We start from the raw sequence: 14,722 nt of genomic DNA, 5'->3' as shown, positions 1-14,722 counted from the left end.
ACGTCCCAAATTTGGCTCCTGCTAAGCTTCACCTCTAAAGTTTGCTGCAATTGCAATGTATGTTATTCAAGCAGTCTTGCACAGGCTAACAATAGTTTTTCCCTAAGCAATGAGAAAAACATTTTCTGATCATTTGAAAATAATAAGATGTAAAAATACTACAATTTTGAGGAAGATACAAATACTGCAAAATTAACAGGCTTGATAGAATCTTACGTGTTATAAAGGAACATTATTGTAAAAAGCCTTAGATTCTCACAATTGTGGGGTTAGAGGAAGACAGCAAGTTGTTAAAGTTTAATAAGGAGAGCATGATTTAAGAAATGGAAAAAATATAAGGAAGCGAATAAATTGTACCCAAGTTGCTTGAACATCTCCATTTAACTTAAAAATAAAACTGGAAATATTTTCTCTGGTTCGTAGAGGTAATAACTGCTTCACTAGTCCTATCTACTGAAATCTGGCCCTCCTATGCTGATGAAATTGGAATGGCAAGGCAAATTATGTTCTACATTGTATTTTTCCTTGTCAAGATATAAAAAAACACTAAGTATTTCTAATTTTCAGCATAATCATTCAGTTATTCATTGAAAAAATATTTGCATATTTATACAGCATCATTGCAGTTAACTATATCAAAAAGTATTAAATGTAAAAATGAGGGGAAAATAAAATGATGCTTCATTTAAAAAATCACAAAATTAGTACCTTTTGAATAAGCTCTAATTGACTGGAAATTTTGACACTTAAAAATTACAGTTAAAATTTCAAGTATCGATAATATTCTTACCATTCACCTCCAAACAAAGCCAAAAAAATTAACTTAGAGTGAAGTGACAGCTCTGAAGTCTTCAAAACCAATTACCTGATCTAGATGTTAAGCCCTTTCTGCTGTGGTACAATTTACTTGGATGTTTTGCATCTGGGTTGGGATTCTTCTTATTGTTATAATCATAGAGATGAATGCTTATATACAATATTGATACATACATACGTATTAACTCCATTTAAAAGGACTTATGCTAATTATTTTTTCCAACAGATACAAATTATATGCTCTTTTCAGGATATTTCATCTAACCAAATTCTCTTGCTTTAAAAGAGAACTTTTGATGTTATTTTATTTGTATTTGTCTATGGAAAAAAAGTGCCTCATTTTGGAAAATAATAAAAATCAGTATTATTAGTAAATAATAAATATAATAACTAGTATAATTATTTACACTTCAAAGGGGCTTATATGTGACAGGCACCATTCCAAATGCTTTACATATATTAACTATATATTATACATATTAACTTATCAAAACTCCATAATTGTTCTTTGACATAAGTACTAATATTATCCCCACATTAAAAATGATGAAACTGAGGAACAAAGATTAGATTGCATTCCCAATTAATCAAAGCTAGTAAATATTTGTTGTGCAACTGCCTATGTACAAATAAAAAATTTGGTTGGCCTTTGCCCCTTGTTTCTGGGAGGAAGACTCTAAACTCTGAGTTTCCAGAATGATAGGAGTTTCTTTGTTATTCACAGTGGGCCCCTGGGGACTACACTGGCTAGTTTATGCTAAAGAGCTGGGTGGGCCTCTAGATAGTTTATCCTAATGAAATAACTCAGGATGAGTTAAACTCATCTCCGGCCATGTATCTATCTATTTTGGTGGTACTATTTTATTGAATAAGGAACAATGTATAAAGACCACAGAGTCTGCTTTTGTGTAAAAACAACAGAAAACAACAACAAAAATTCATGTTTCTACTTTTGAAGAAGCTTGAGAAATTTTGTATTTTACATATATACTCCCAAATAGACAAGTGCTACTGTAGGCTTCATGCTTACTCAGTATACACCCTTATCTTTAAAGACCTCAGAAGAACACAACTGAAAAGGGGGAACAAGAGTATAACTGACATCAACCCCCTACTTTCCATGGTTAGTTCTGGAAATTCAAGAAACACCTATCTTCATCTTGAAATATGTCATATGCATGAGAAAAGACTCCTGCTTTCTCCCTTCACATGGGAAAAAGAAAAATTAATAAAAACCCAAACAAACAAAAATTAAAATCTACCCCCCCCAAAAAAAACAACTTTGAGAGATATCACAATCCTTTAAGCACTCTTTTGCACTTTCATTCCATATAAGAAATGCCGGATATAAAAAGGTGCCAAGTCTCATTCATATAATCAAAGGATCTAATAACTTACATAAGATTTTTTAAATAAAATGTAATACTAAATTGTTAATAGTTGTGTCTTTACTTAAATTTAGCCAGGAGAATTGCATTTCACAGGCTCTTTCTTTTTAAAGGGTCTACTATTTTACCATAATATAGCTGTTACTATGGCTATAATATGCTTTTTCATGTCATCCTACATCCCATCCAATAAGTTAAAAGTTAAAAAGTAAATAGTTAAAAAAAATACTCATCCCTAAATAGTATCAATATAGGGCATGTCCCCATTGTTCTCTTTACTGAATTTCTGCTAACTTCATTCAAATGTCTATAGAAAAATTAAAATAAAGAAGGATGTACAGAAAAGATGACAAGAGTGCACACATAATACTTCTATTATTAAAGTAGGTATTTACAGCCATGCAAAAAACTAATAAAGCTGTAGCAAATACATGAAAACATTCAGTCAACTTACAAAGATTTAAGAGGAATTTTTATTCTAATAACATGGTTTCACTTTTACCAAAATTAATTCAGGATAAGAATGCACATGAGTCAATAGTAGGTACCCAAGCTGAAATGAAGTGATTGCTTTAAATGATTTCCAATACATCATATCTTATTATATTAGGATATGACAGGTTATGCTGTGCTTCATTGGGTTACATAATATCATTTTGAATATAACTCCAAGTCTATCTAATATAAGATGATGAATCAGGAAATAAAATGACAAGGATTCATTTACTTCTAGGTCTTAAATTAGATTTTTCTGTCCACACAAAAGGAAGCAAGGAAACCAAAATGGCTTCCAGGAGGGCTGCCTCATTCATGTCAATGAGCAATCACCAGCTACTGTTCTTCATTCATTTTGGGCAGGAATGTCTGTCATCTCTGTGAGAACTGGCGTATGAGAGAGCTTTTATGAGAATAATGTATATCTGGCTTTCTACCGGCTTTGTGTTGCTGTGATACTGTCAGAAGCATTATGTCAAACATGGGGAATCAGAATATTCCATTCAAAAATTATTATATAATCTGAGAACACCATGGAGACCTGTTGTGATCCCATTATAATACATAGTAAGTGTGGAAATAAACTTAATGGGCATGTATAAGAAGAATCCAGTAATCATAACATAACTGGATAGAATGTGGTTTAGTATATATTCTTCAATATAAACACAGGAAATAGAAAGCTGCAAAAAATAGTTTTTTTTAATTAAGAAGAGAAGAACATATTTCACCTAGTTTAAAACTCATTCTGGTTTCACGGATAATAAATATCAAACTGTATTCCAACATGGTAGGAGTAAAAATCTCATCACTAGAAAAATGTTAATTTTTATTGCCTAGGTAGGGAGGGAGGTAATCTTGAAGGGCATGTGTCCAAAGGTGTTATAGATAACTTGGTATGAAAGATGTGTCATTGGATTACTAGTGCTGAAATATTAAAACCCTTAATATAAGTGAAAGAAAATGTGACATTTAATAAATGCAGATAAAAAGAGGTTGGAGTCAACATATTTTAATTCAGCTAATCTGTGTTTCTCAGATATGCCTTCCTATGTTGCACACTCATTACGTATCAAGGTTCTAGCAATCTACAAATGTAAGGAAAATGGATCTCATTAAAACTTTAACAAAAAGTTACTTAGAGAGACAGTAGACCATTATAGTAAAAATACCATCATTGTTTAGGGCCCACCTGGGTAATCCAGGATGATCTCATCTCAAAATGCTTGGCTTAATTACATCTGCAAAGATCTTTTCTCCAAATACAGTCACATTCACAGGTTCCGGGGATTAGGACTTGGACATATCTTTTGGGGGTCCACCGCTCAACCCACTACACCATCCTAGTCCTTCACCTCTCTCCCTATTGATTATCTTTTCATCGAGGCCCTGCTCCCTTTCTCCTCCTCCCTCTTTCTCTTTGATTCAACAGTGTGAGTACGAGAAGAGTAGAGAAGTGTGCCTGTGCAGGGAGGGGGTCTGCATTCAGAAGCTGGAATTCCATCATCAGAAGCACAGCAAAGAAGCAGACCTCCTTGTGCTGGCCGCCAGTAAATACTGCTGAGTACATGAGAGCAATTAGCTCAGTCACATAAATACAAAAACCAATAGGCAAATGGCTGAAAGTTTCTAGGAGGGAGGTATATATGTAAGCATAAATAAGTAAGTAAGTAAATAAATAGAGTTTCTCCTAGGGAAAAAAAAAAATACCGTCATTGTATTACTCTCTAGTTAGTTTATCTGTAAGGCAGAAATAACTCTGAATGTTAGATGATCAAATTTACATTTATTGTCACAAGTTAAAAAGACAAAAAAAAAAAAACCCTCAATTATTTGCTATAGTTTTTATGCTATAAAATTTGAAATATATACCTTTAACAACGTTGATACTGGTTCAGAAAATATCATAACAAATGCTTTTATGTACATGTCATCAGAGAAGATATTTATGGGTTGCAATCAGTAAAATGTGCTTTAAGAATATTTAGGTGCAATCGAAGACCAAAAGATATAGGTGTACCACATGTGATAGTAATATATCTGCTTTTCTATTCTACTTGGAATGTGCTAGTTTGGCTGATAATTAATGAAATAGCAAATATTTAATTATGCTCTTTTAGCCAGATAAATCAATACTATTTTCTCTATACAGAATAATTTTAGCTTCAGTGTTCTGGATCCAAGACAGATGACAACATTCTATCCTGTAAAAGTCTGGCTGTGGTTTCAAACTAATAAGATAAGTTAGTCTTCAGTGCACTGAAATGTAACTGGCAAAGAACTTTACCTTGTTCAACCTAAGGATAACTTCACTTGAGGGGTGGTTAAGGCTAATATCCTGTCATCTGCAAAGCACCACATGATTCTTTTAGATGGAAGACACTGGAAAATGTAAGGGCTTATTATAAATATCTTAACAAAATTGATCATTTGCTGTAATGCACAATTAGGACACTGATAAAAGCAACAAGAGGTTTCTAAAATACATAATCATATGAAATTTACTTTTCCTTCTCAATCATTTTGTCTTGTCTCAAAGGTGTACTAAGCTGCTAAATTACCAAGAGTTAGCTCCTCTTGCATTTTTTAAGTTGCATTAAGTTTTGAAATGGATGGGTGCATCTGTTTTGCTGATTCAAGTGATATCATCCATCATCCATGTGAAGGCATCACAGATACATTACTAGTTTTCAAAAGACATATACTACATGTTGAAAATCTTAGACATCACATCTAAACACATTGCCTACTTTTTAACTCTTACGCCATCTGCATAGAAATAGAAAGATAGTTCTTCTCTGTAACAGTATAGCAAGGACCATTATCCATGAAAAAGAAAAATTGCTTGTTACTGTGTCTTGAATTTTGTTTGCTTCTGAGCTTTTACTCATAATTTAGTTTGGTTTTATTTACTAATTATATAGGAAAATTCATGTATGTTCATTTTCTTATTTCCTGCCTAATAACTATCTATCTCCCTTTATCACTTCCTCTCTCCCTCTCCCTCCCTTGCTCCCTCTCTCCCTTCCCCTACTCTTTCTCTCTCTCTTCCCACCTTCATGCCTATTAATTGCACCAAACCAAAGAGCTCTTGATTAGTTATTTACCTAGTTGGTTCATGCATTTATAACATTAAGGATATTGGAATTCCAACAAATTTGATGAGCCATAGTACTTACATGCTAGGCTCCAAAATAAATCTTTTTAGTTATTTTTCAGAGGTTGTTATTTAGGCATTAATAAACAAGCACATAGACTATCTATCAAATTGTGACTAGGAAAATAAACCAGTAATTGTGAATCAAAATGAGCACAACAAGTTTCACTGTAAACTAACTAAAATCCTTCATTTTAAAATGAGAAGAAAAAATTTACAAAGAATTAGTGTGAACCAAAAGTTAAACCTATATATTCTACACAACTATGGAAACAGAATAACATCTCTAGCTGAAAACAAAGTTTCTCTGTGAATACTTGCTAGAGAATGTTTTATTCAACTTGACAGAATTATTGATTGAATATTCCTGCTCAATAAAATGGTTTTGTTTGTAAGTTCAGCCATATTGGAAATGTTTCATTGTGCCAAGTGCATATTTTACTATTCAATAGATATGCTACTTTGCTATGTATACATATATGTAACATTCAGTATTCATTAGATAGATAGATACATATATAAATTAATTTAATGAAAAGTTGTGAACCAACATTTAACAATAAGGACAAATAGTAGCTTACAGAGTAATTGTGTAAAGTAGGAATAAATAATTAATAAACAGCACAGAATAGTCTTTTTTCAACAAGAATCAAAAGTTCTTTGCAAATGTGTTATTCAAACTATGGCAGTAAATACAAAACAGTAATTTGAAGGGTTTTTTTTTTTAAGAAAAAGAAATTTTAAATGATTTTATATTGACAGGTAAGTTGTCAAATCAATGGAAGTTTCCTTTTTCATAGTAATGTTTCACTGGCACATGAGGCTTTTTGTAACAGTAAGTTCTTTCCCTCAAATTATTTGAATTCAAATATCATGAGTTTTTGTTTTGATCAAAGATAAAACAGATGGAAAAGGACAAGATCTACATAGATATTACCATTAGTACAGAAAGATTATTCCTGCCCAATTACACAATAAATAGGAACACAAGCTTTAGAACAGAGGGCAACTAGGTATCATGACAAAGAAAATATGACTTGATATTAAAATGCAGATTTTTTCCTATAAATACACCATTTCAAAGGCAGCTGCCCTCTCTAATCTAGGTGTCTCCCTTTTAAAATATATGAATAAAATTGGCAATCAAATGATCCATGCAACTAATAATTTTTATGATCACTTTTACTCTATGTTGAATAAATCCCAAAGTTGTCCTGAAACCTGAGCAGATATCTCTACAAAAATCAGAAATGCCATGGTCTACATTCATCCTCTGTTACTCCAGCTAGTTAAATTTTGTTATCTTAATGATCATTCAATTGTACTTTTATAAAGCACCTATACAAAATGAAATGCTGTAGAGTATCATGTATATCATAATTAATTGAAGTGCAATGGGTATGTAAACAATCAGTGATGATCAACCACAGATACTACTAAATTTCTATATATTAGGATATTGTTGTATGGAAAAGGAAACATTGGAAATACGACTATACTGTCTCTCTTTAACTGCAGGGGTGCTGCAAGAAAGGAAAAAGAAAGATGGCCTGGTCCAATCACTTTGCAAACATGCAAAGTGGTATGTGGTAATCACACATACTTGGTATTTGGTAGTAGAAGAATCCTTATATTTGAGATGCTTTTGCCAGATGTACTTAGCCTGTTCAGGATTGCTTATGGAAAATAAACATGGTATTTTAGGACCCATGAGAAATGTAATATAAACTACAATCATCAAGGTATAACTTGTAGGTGTTTCATAAATGAGCTCCTTTCTGTGTTAACGATGACCTACATGCATTATTTAGGGACCACAGATGTTAAAATCAAACCAGAGTACATCCTAATGCAGCAAGTAGCAACCTGGGGAGCTATGCGGAGTCCTGCAGTTCACCATGCTTCTTCACCCATGTCTCACATTTATCGTCATTTTTGAAATTTTTAAATTAGAAAACTTTGATACTAGCTAAGTGCTCCAATTTTTATAGGATTCAACAATAACAGGTTGTGAGTTACCTCAGGGCGGCAATCTGGTTTGAAAGGGAATTATAAGATTTGTTTTGAACCTATTTGAGCAAAGCAATTACTCTGTATTTACACAGGCTGTATATTTGGGGGGGACTGTAATGGAAGGATTAATGGAGATTATGGATTTAATACTCCAAGCCCATCCACTTCTTGGCACTATAACTGTAGTATAAATAGTGTAAATGTCTAAGAGATAAACGAATCTTATTTATAAATAGGTACACATCAATTACTTGGGAAGAAGATGAGAGTAGCCATTTTTCATTTCCTGTGCCATTTTTATTAGTATAATAGGTCATTAGGTGGGCCTATGGAGATATTAAGCAAATAAATGACGTACATAAATTTACATTTTAGGTAAATATATCCTGCTCTTGAGGTAGAGAATAATTTGGCAAAGAACATAAGCAGCAGTAAAAAGAATAGCTGGCAGGGTTGGGAGTGGGGGACTGTATTTATTGAGGAGAAAATTTATGTGTGATTTATATATGGATAGGAGAGCTGCAGAGATATTGTGGAGGGATTGGCAATCTGTTGTATGTCAGGAATTCTGGATAAGGGTAAAGTTCAGGATGAATGTAATTACATGTTTTCCATAAGTAATATTTGCAGACAAGAGAGAAAGGAATTATAAGAAGAGTCCTAGAATACCATAGTTTGTCTTTTTTTTTTTTTAATATATACATATAATCCATTGGTGTAGAGACCAGGAAGAGGGTGTGTTAGGAGAATATCTGTCCTTAGTCCTATGGAGCTAGTCTATGTGAATGGCTCCTAAATATTATAATATATGCACATGACCTGTTCACATCAAGCTTCTCTTTAACTGCAGAGTAGATATTACCAGCAACCAAACAGAATGTGAGCTTTTTAAAGCTACATCAATCACTTAAAATGTTGACAAGTGCCTAAAAAATAAGCATATGAGAACTGAAGTACAAACAAAGGGCACATCATCTTGAAGAGTCAGAGGAAATTGTATCAAGAACACAATTTCAAAAAACAGGGAACTTTAGTATAAATAAAGGTCCTGGAGAACAGGGAGGGCCCAGAGGGGCTTCCCTGATTGAACACTCTTTGAAAGCACAGACAGTAGTAGTATCAAAGGGTAGACCCCCATCCCTGCTCTGCCCACTGGCCAGAGAGGTGCACACTGCAGAGAGCTGGGGAATGACCAGTCATACCCTAGGGACAGGGAAGAAGGAAACACTGACACAGGCAGAGGAACGGGTCACTGCACTGCATACCCCTTGTGTCTGTCGGAGTCAGTCTGGGGATCCTCTGCCCATTCCCCAAGTCTGTGCAGGGTGGGGACCCTAGCAGTTCATGGGCCATGGTTAATCTTGGTTAATCAGGTCAGTGGGGAGGGTTAGGCATGGGGTGGGCGTCCACCACATTCACGGCTTCACATCAGTGCCGCCTGAGGAGTTACCTGGTTGTGAGGAGATGTTCTCACATCTGGGTGATCTGGGCCAACTTCCTTCTCCTGCCAAGCCCTCGTTTCCTTATCTGTGAAGGCCTTGCCGGCTGGCCAAGCAGCAGATGAGGCCCTCCCGGTGGGCAGTGAGCATGCAGTCCTCCAAGGAGAGGATAACCGGCTGCCCCTGAGCCGTCGTCCTGTACTCCAGGGCCTCTAGCAGCAGCACCTCACGTATGCGCTGCCACAACGGTGTGTCCAGCACCTAGGCTGGGGCCTGCGGGCCTCAGAGGACCGGGCCTCTCAGCTTGTTCTTGCTGCCCCTGCCCCCATAGCCGCCCTGGCTGGTGTGGCCGCAGCAGAAAGTGAATAACATCTCCAGCTCAGCTTCTGAGCCTGGGTCGCTCTCTGGGTGCGGGGCTTCTGGAGCAGGACAGAGAGCAAGGCACTGGGTCAGTGCCGGAGTCACAGAGGATACAGCACATGCTCAGTGAGTGCCCACAGAGCCGCGCGTGCGTGTGCTCCTGCGAAAGCACAGGAATTACCTCAAAGGTGGCGAGGATAAGGCTCATTCTCAGTGAGCGCCCACAGAGCCGCGCCTGCGTGTGCTCCGGCGAGAGCGCAGCAATCACCTCAAGGGTGGCGAGGATTAAGCGCATGCTCAGTGAGCGCCCACAGAGCCGCGCGTGCGCGTTCCCGGGAGAGAGCGCAGGAATCACCTCAAGGGTGACGAGGATAAGGAGCATGCTCGGTGAGCGCCCACAGAGCCGCGCGTGCGCGTTCCCGGGAGAGAGCGCAGGAATCACCTCAAGGGTGGCGAGGATAAGGAGCATGCTCGGTGAGCGCCCACAGAGCCGCGCGTGCGCGTTCCTGGGCTGGAGCCGACCCGGCAAGAGAATCCGCCTCGGGCTGAGGGGAGAAGGCCTTTGGCTTCTGCACCAAACTCCTCCTCCTCTCCATTCCACCTCCTCAGTGCTGGCTGCCGCCGCCTACTCAGCCCCAGCGAAGTAGAGGTCCAAGGTCACTGCTTTGACCTAGGACCAGTGGCCACGGAGTAGGCCACCACTCGGCCTTCGGTGAAGAGCCACACGGTGAGCAGGTAATCTTTGCCACCTGTCACCACATAGCAGCGGTCAAAGCTCCACAATACTCAGAGCAGAACGCCCGAAGTAGAGCTGTATGAGCCCATCAGGTGGGCTCGCCTACAGCCATTTTGGCTGACAGGCTAGGTACAAGCCATGGGCTGGGAAGGCCCACTTGGCAGTGGGCCATGGGTCCCTTGCTCTTGGCAGTTTAAACAGGGAAGCCCTGGCCCTGCTTCAGCAGACACCAGGGCTGACCCAGGTGCATAGCTGGCTTTCCTCATACAGATACAGGTATCCACTGGCATGTAGGGACAGAAGCAGGTTCTCTGACCCAGTCAGCCACTTCAGATATGTCACCTTGGTCTTGTCAATCAGCCATTAATAGTTGAGTGCTTTGCTACTGTACTTCTTTTTTTTTTTTTGCGGTACGCGGGCCTCTCACTGTTGTGGCCTCTCCCACTGCGGAGCACAGGCTCTGGACGCACAGGCTCAGCGGACATGGCTCACAGGCCCAGCCGTTCCGTGGCATGTGGGATCCTCCCGGACCGGGGCACGAACCCGTGTACCCTGCATCGGCAGGCGGACTCTCAACCACTGTGCCACCAGGGAAGCGCAATGTCTTTTTTAAATGCACACTGATAGGACAGCTATCACATGCATCTAACAAAATTTTTTTGAATGAAGTTAAAGACAACTAAGGGCTACTAGAGCCATCTTACAGAAAAAAAGAACGAACCTTTTGGCCCACTCAATACTAAAGTCTTATTTTGTAGTGCTAGCAATTAGTGCAACAGGAGTCAAATGTGTACACTTTACACTCTCTTCATTCCTGTAGGTGAATAATGGAGATTGGTCTTAAATGATGACTGGGATTAGAGCTTGGCAAATAGTGGAGAGAACCACAGATTTCTAGAAAGGACAGTAAAGAAGGTATAGAGATATGCATGTTAGGTAAAGAGCCAGAAAACAAATAGTTTAGTTTTGTAGGCTACATATAGCCTTTATCGTATATTTTCCTTCTTTTTTCCCTTGAACCATATAAAAATGTGAGAAAAAAAAATTGTTCTTTGCTGGAGGACTGTACCTAAATAATCAATGGACCAGGTTTGGCCAGTGGATTACAGTGTGCCAATCCCCAGTTTAGAATGACTATGTGGAATTCTGCCTGACTAGAGTGAAAGTTTAATACTGGACAGTAATGGCAGAGAAGGTTGGAAAGAAAAGATAAAGCCATATTATTAAAAACATCAAAAGCCAGAATGAAACATTGGTCTTGGATTTGATTTTATTCCCTAAATGTGAGTTGAAAGTATTTATATGCCAATTAATTTCATATGTCTTTAGCATTAAGCCGAATTGTTCTTCTCACTTGATCCCAGGAAATCAAATGGAATGTGTTTAATTAAACAGGAACATTAAACCAGGTCTTGCATTATCTCTTATGGGGTGGAGTCAAAACATTCTCTTTTTTTAATATCTACTGCTTCTGAAGGTACACCTTTTAATGAAATCCAATGATTGCTGATGTTGATATGTTGACCTTGGATGTTCTGATGCACAAATTAAATGAAGACCGTATGTGGCAGTTTTCTTTGGAGATGATGTGTATTTTTGTACTTGTGAAATCAAGGGAACTGTTATTGAAACCCAAATCCTAAGTTTTGTATTTGCTCACAGCTGGGGTTTCCCTAGGCCCTGGTAAGTACACAGCACATGCTTAGTTATGAGTTCCCTGGTAAGATTTCAGAGATTTTGAAAAGTTCCTGAATCTTCCCAACATCTTAACTGTCCATACTTGTGAAATCCAAGACAGTGGCTTTCCTGGTATGATATGTGAGCATGAACATATGTGATACATAATTCATATGCTACATATGTGAAATGCTTTGTTACCATCTGGATTTTTCATCCTTATAAATCAGTTTCTTATAATGTAGGTTGAAATGTTATGGAAATGTGGAGAAATGTAGAAATGAGAGAGGTATCTAAGAAGACAATATTGATAGCAAAACTTTTATAGAGATGAATGCATGATTTTGATAATGATAACATGAGGAAAAATATAACATAGTGCATGCAGGATTGCATAGAAAATTAAGTGAAATGGAGTGATGAAGGATCATGATTAGTAGAAGGGAGGCAAATATATATGTAATTGACATCAATTTGCAATTTTTTTAAGTAAAATGTCTTATTGAACTAATAAAAAATAATATCCAGATTTTTACTTCAAAGAGCCCATCACTAAGTATGGATATAAAAGTTCATAAATGGAGAATTAAAGAGAAATCAAAAAGCACAGAAATAATTAAAACAGTGAACTATGAAAAAATTAAAGTTACTTAGGCAGACACATTTTAAATCTATATAGTTTAAGACTCAACTAAAGCAAAGTTGGTTACTATATAAATTTGGTTACTATATAAATACTAGGCTAGAGACAAAAATCTTCCAGCAGATCCTAGGTTAATGGTTATTCTGTAATTATATGAGAGAAATGCAACCTGAACATTTTTTTCTAAGGGTTTATCAGAACTCTAATATTGCAATCCTAAAGCTGATTGGTGAGTAAAGTTGAAATATTATTGCATTATCATCTTTGTAACATACATAAGTTATGTATTATTTTGTCCCAGTAAATATTTTCTATTTTTAGTGATATATAAAATGAATCTGAAAGTTCTAATTGTGGAAGTGAGAGTGCCAAGATAGTGAAAAATAAACCTGATTAAAATGTTAAAATATGTAATATTATATTAAAATATACAGGAAAAATGTGGAAATTAAGTTCTGTTTATATAGATATAGATAAAATTTCTTATTTACAAAATTTTACCAGTATGAAATAATTTTAAAAGTCAAATAATTTCTTGAACCCCAAAGAGTAATACACTTTGCTCCATCCCAGTGAATTTTAATTCCCCAGTCATTGAACTGTCTGGATGCTGGGGAAAACTCAGTGCCTGGGAGTTAGGGATCTTGGAGGCTGAGTACAACTTCCTCACCAGCAATATCATGTGTTATATAGTCATCCTTTTATTTTCTTAATCACTACAAGTGGTTTGATATTTTAATAGACAAAGATACAGGATATATAAGGAAAGACTGATAATTTATGAGAGTGAAGATAGGAGAGAATCATCAGGAAGCTATCACCAAAAAAAAAAAAAAAAAAAAAACAATTGAACAGTCTTAAGAGAGACATAGAATTTTGCCACACAGAAAACATAAACTGTTTATAATACTAAACTTCTCAATGTTTAAGGCCACAGAATTGAGCTTCTAATATCCAAATTTAGTGTAGATGTTTCATGAACAAACAAAATGTATTTATGTACATATACATATAACAAACATATATAAATACACCTGTATATATGTCTAATTGCATTTTGATATGCTATGGCTGCCATCATCAATCAAAATTCAGGCATTTGATTATTCAGCATACACATTTATTATGTTCACTTCTATCTGATGGCAAATTGAGAAGGTATAGCAAAAGATCCCTAGAGTCCTGATCATTTTCAAATTTTCATTGTTTGTTGTGCAACTTATTTGTATTAATACAGGTGTACAATTAGAGAATAAGTGAAAGAGTTTTAGACAGTATAGGAAAACAATTATTTTATTATTATTATGTCTTTTAGAACTCCAATAAAAATTAACTAGATGAATCAGCAACCCCCATTCCACCCCTACCATGTACAAACATAAAACCATTAAATATTAAAAAGCAAAACAAAAACTAAACATAAATTTTGAAAAGGTAGAATCTATGAATGTTTGACTCAACTCTCCTAATATATAATATATATATGTATATGTATTCAAGATGCTTTTTAATTAAAAGAAAAACTTTAAAATTTATTATCTGTGCAGTTATCCATAATGATTTTTATCTTCTACAAAAATCACTGTATTTTGACCAATGGTTTGAGTTTGTTATTGCTTCTCATGGGAAAAATTACCTTTCTAGAACAATTCTAGCAAACTCATCAAGCAGGGCCATCACCCTAAAGAGTTATTTCCTGTCTCTTCTTAATGTCATGAAGTTTTCACATCATAATAGTTAATATTGTGAGATTTCATATACCTCAGACTGGTGTACATGTGACCTTTAGAGGTGAATGGGCATGTTTAGCCATAGGGACATTAAAATACAGTTAGCATAGACTGACCAGGAGGTGAGAAGCCAAGGTTATATTTGGAAGGTTTTTCTTGTTGTTCTTATTATGAAGGTCTACTTAGTTATCTTTTGGTTTTCCTCTTGCTTCTAATTGTTAAAATATAAAAACAGCAAGAAATTTTCAAAATGTCGTGGCTATAGTGA

This window comes from Hyperoodon ampullatus, assembly GCF_949752795.1.
Source record: "Hyperoodon ampullatus genome assembly, chromosome: 5".
Taxonomy (NCBI): Eukaryota; Metazoa; Chordata; class Mammalia; order Artiodactyla; family Ziphiidae; genus Hyperoodon; species Hyperoodon ampullatus.
The sequence above is the reverse complement of the archived record's forward strand: the minus strand, read 5'-3'. Positions refer to the sequence as shown.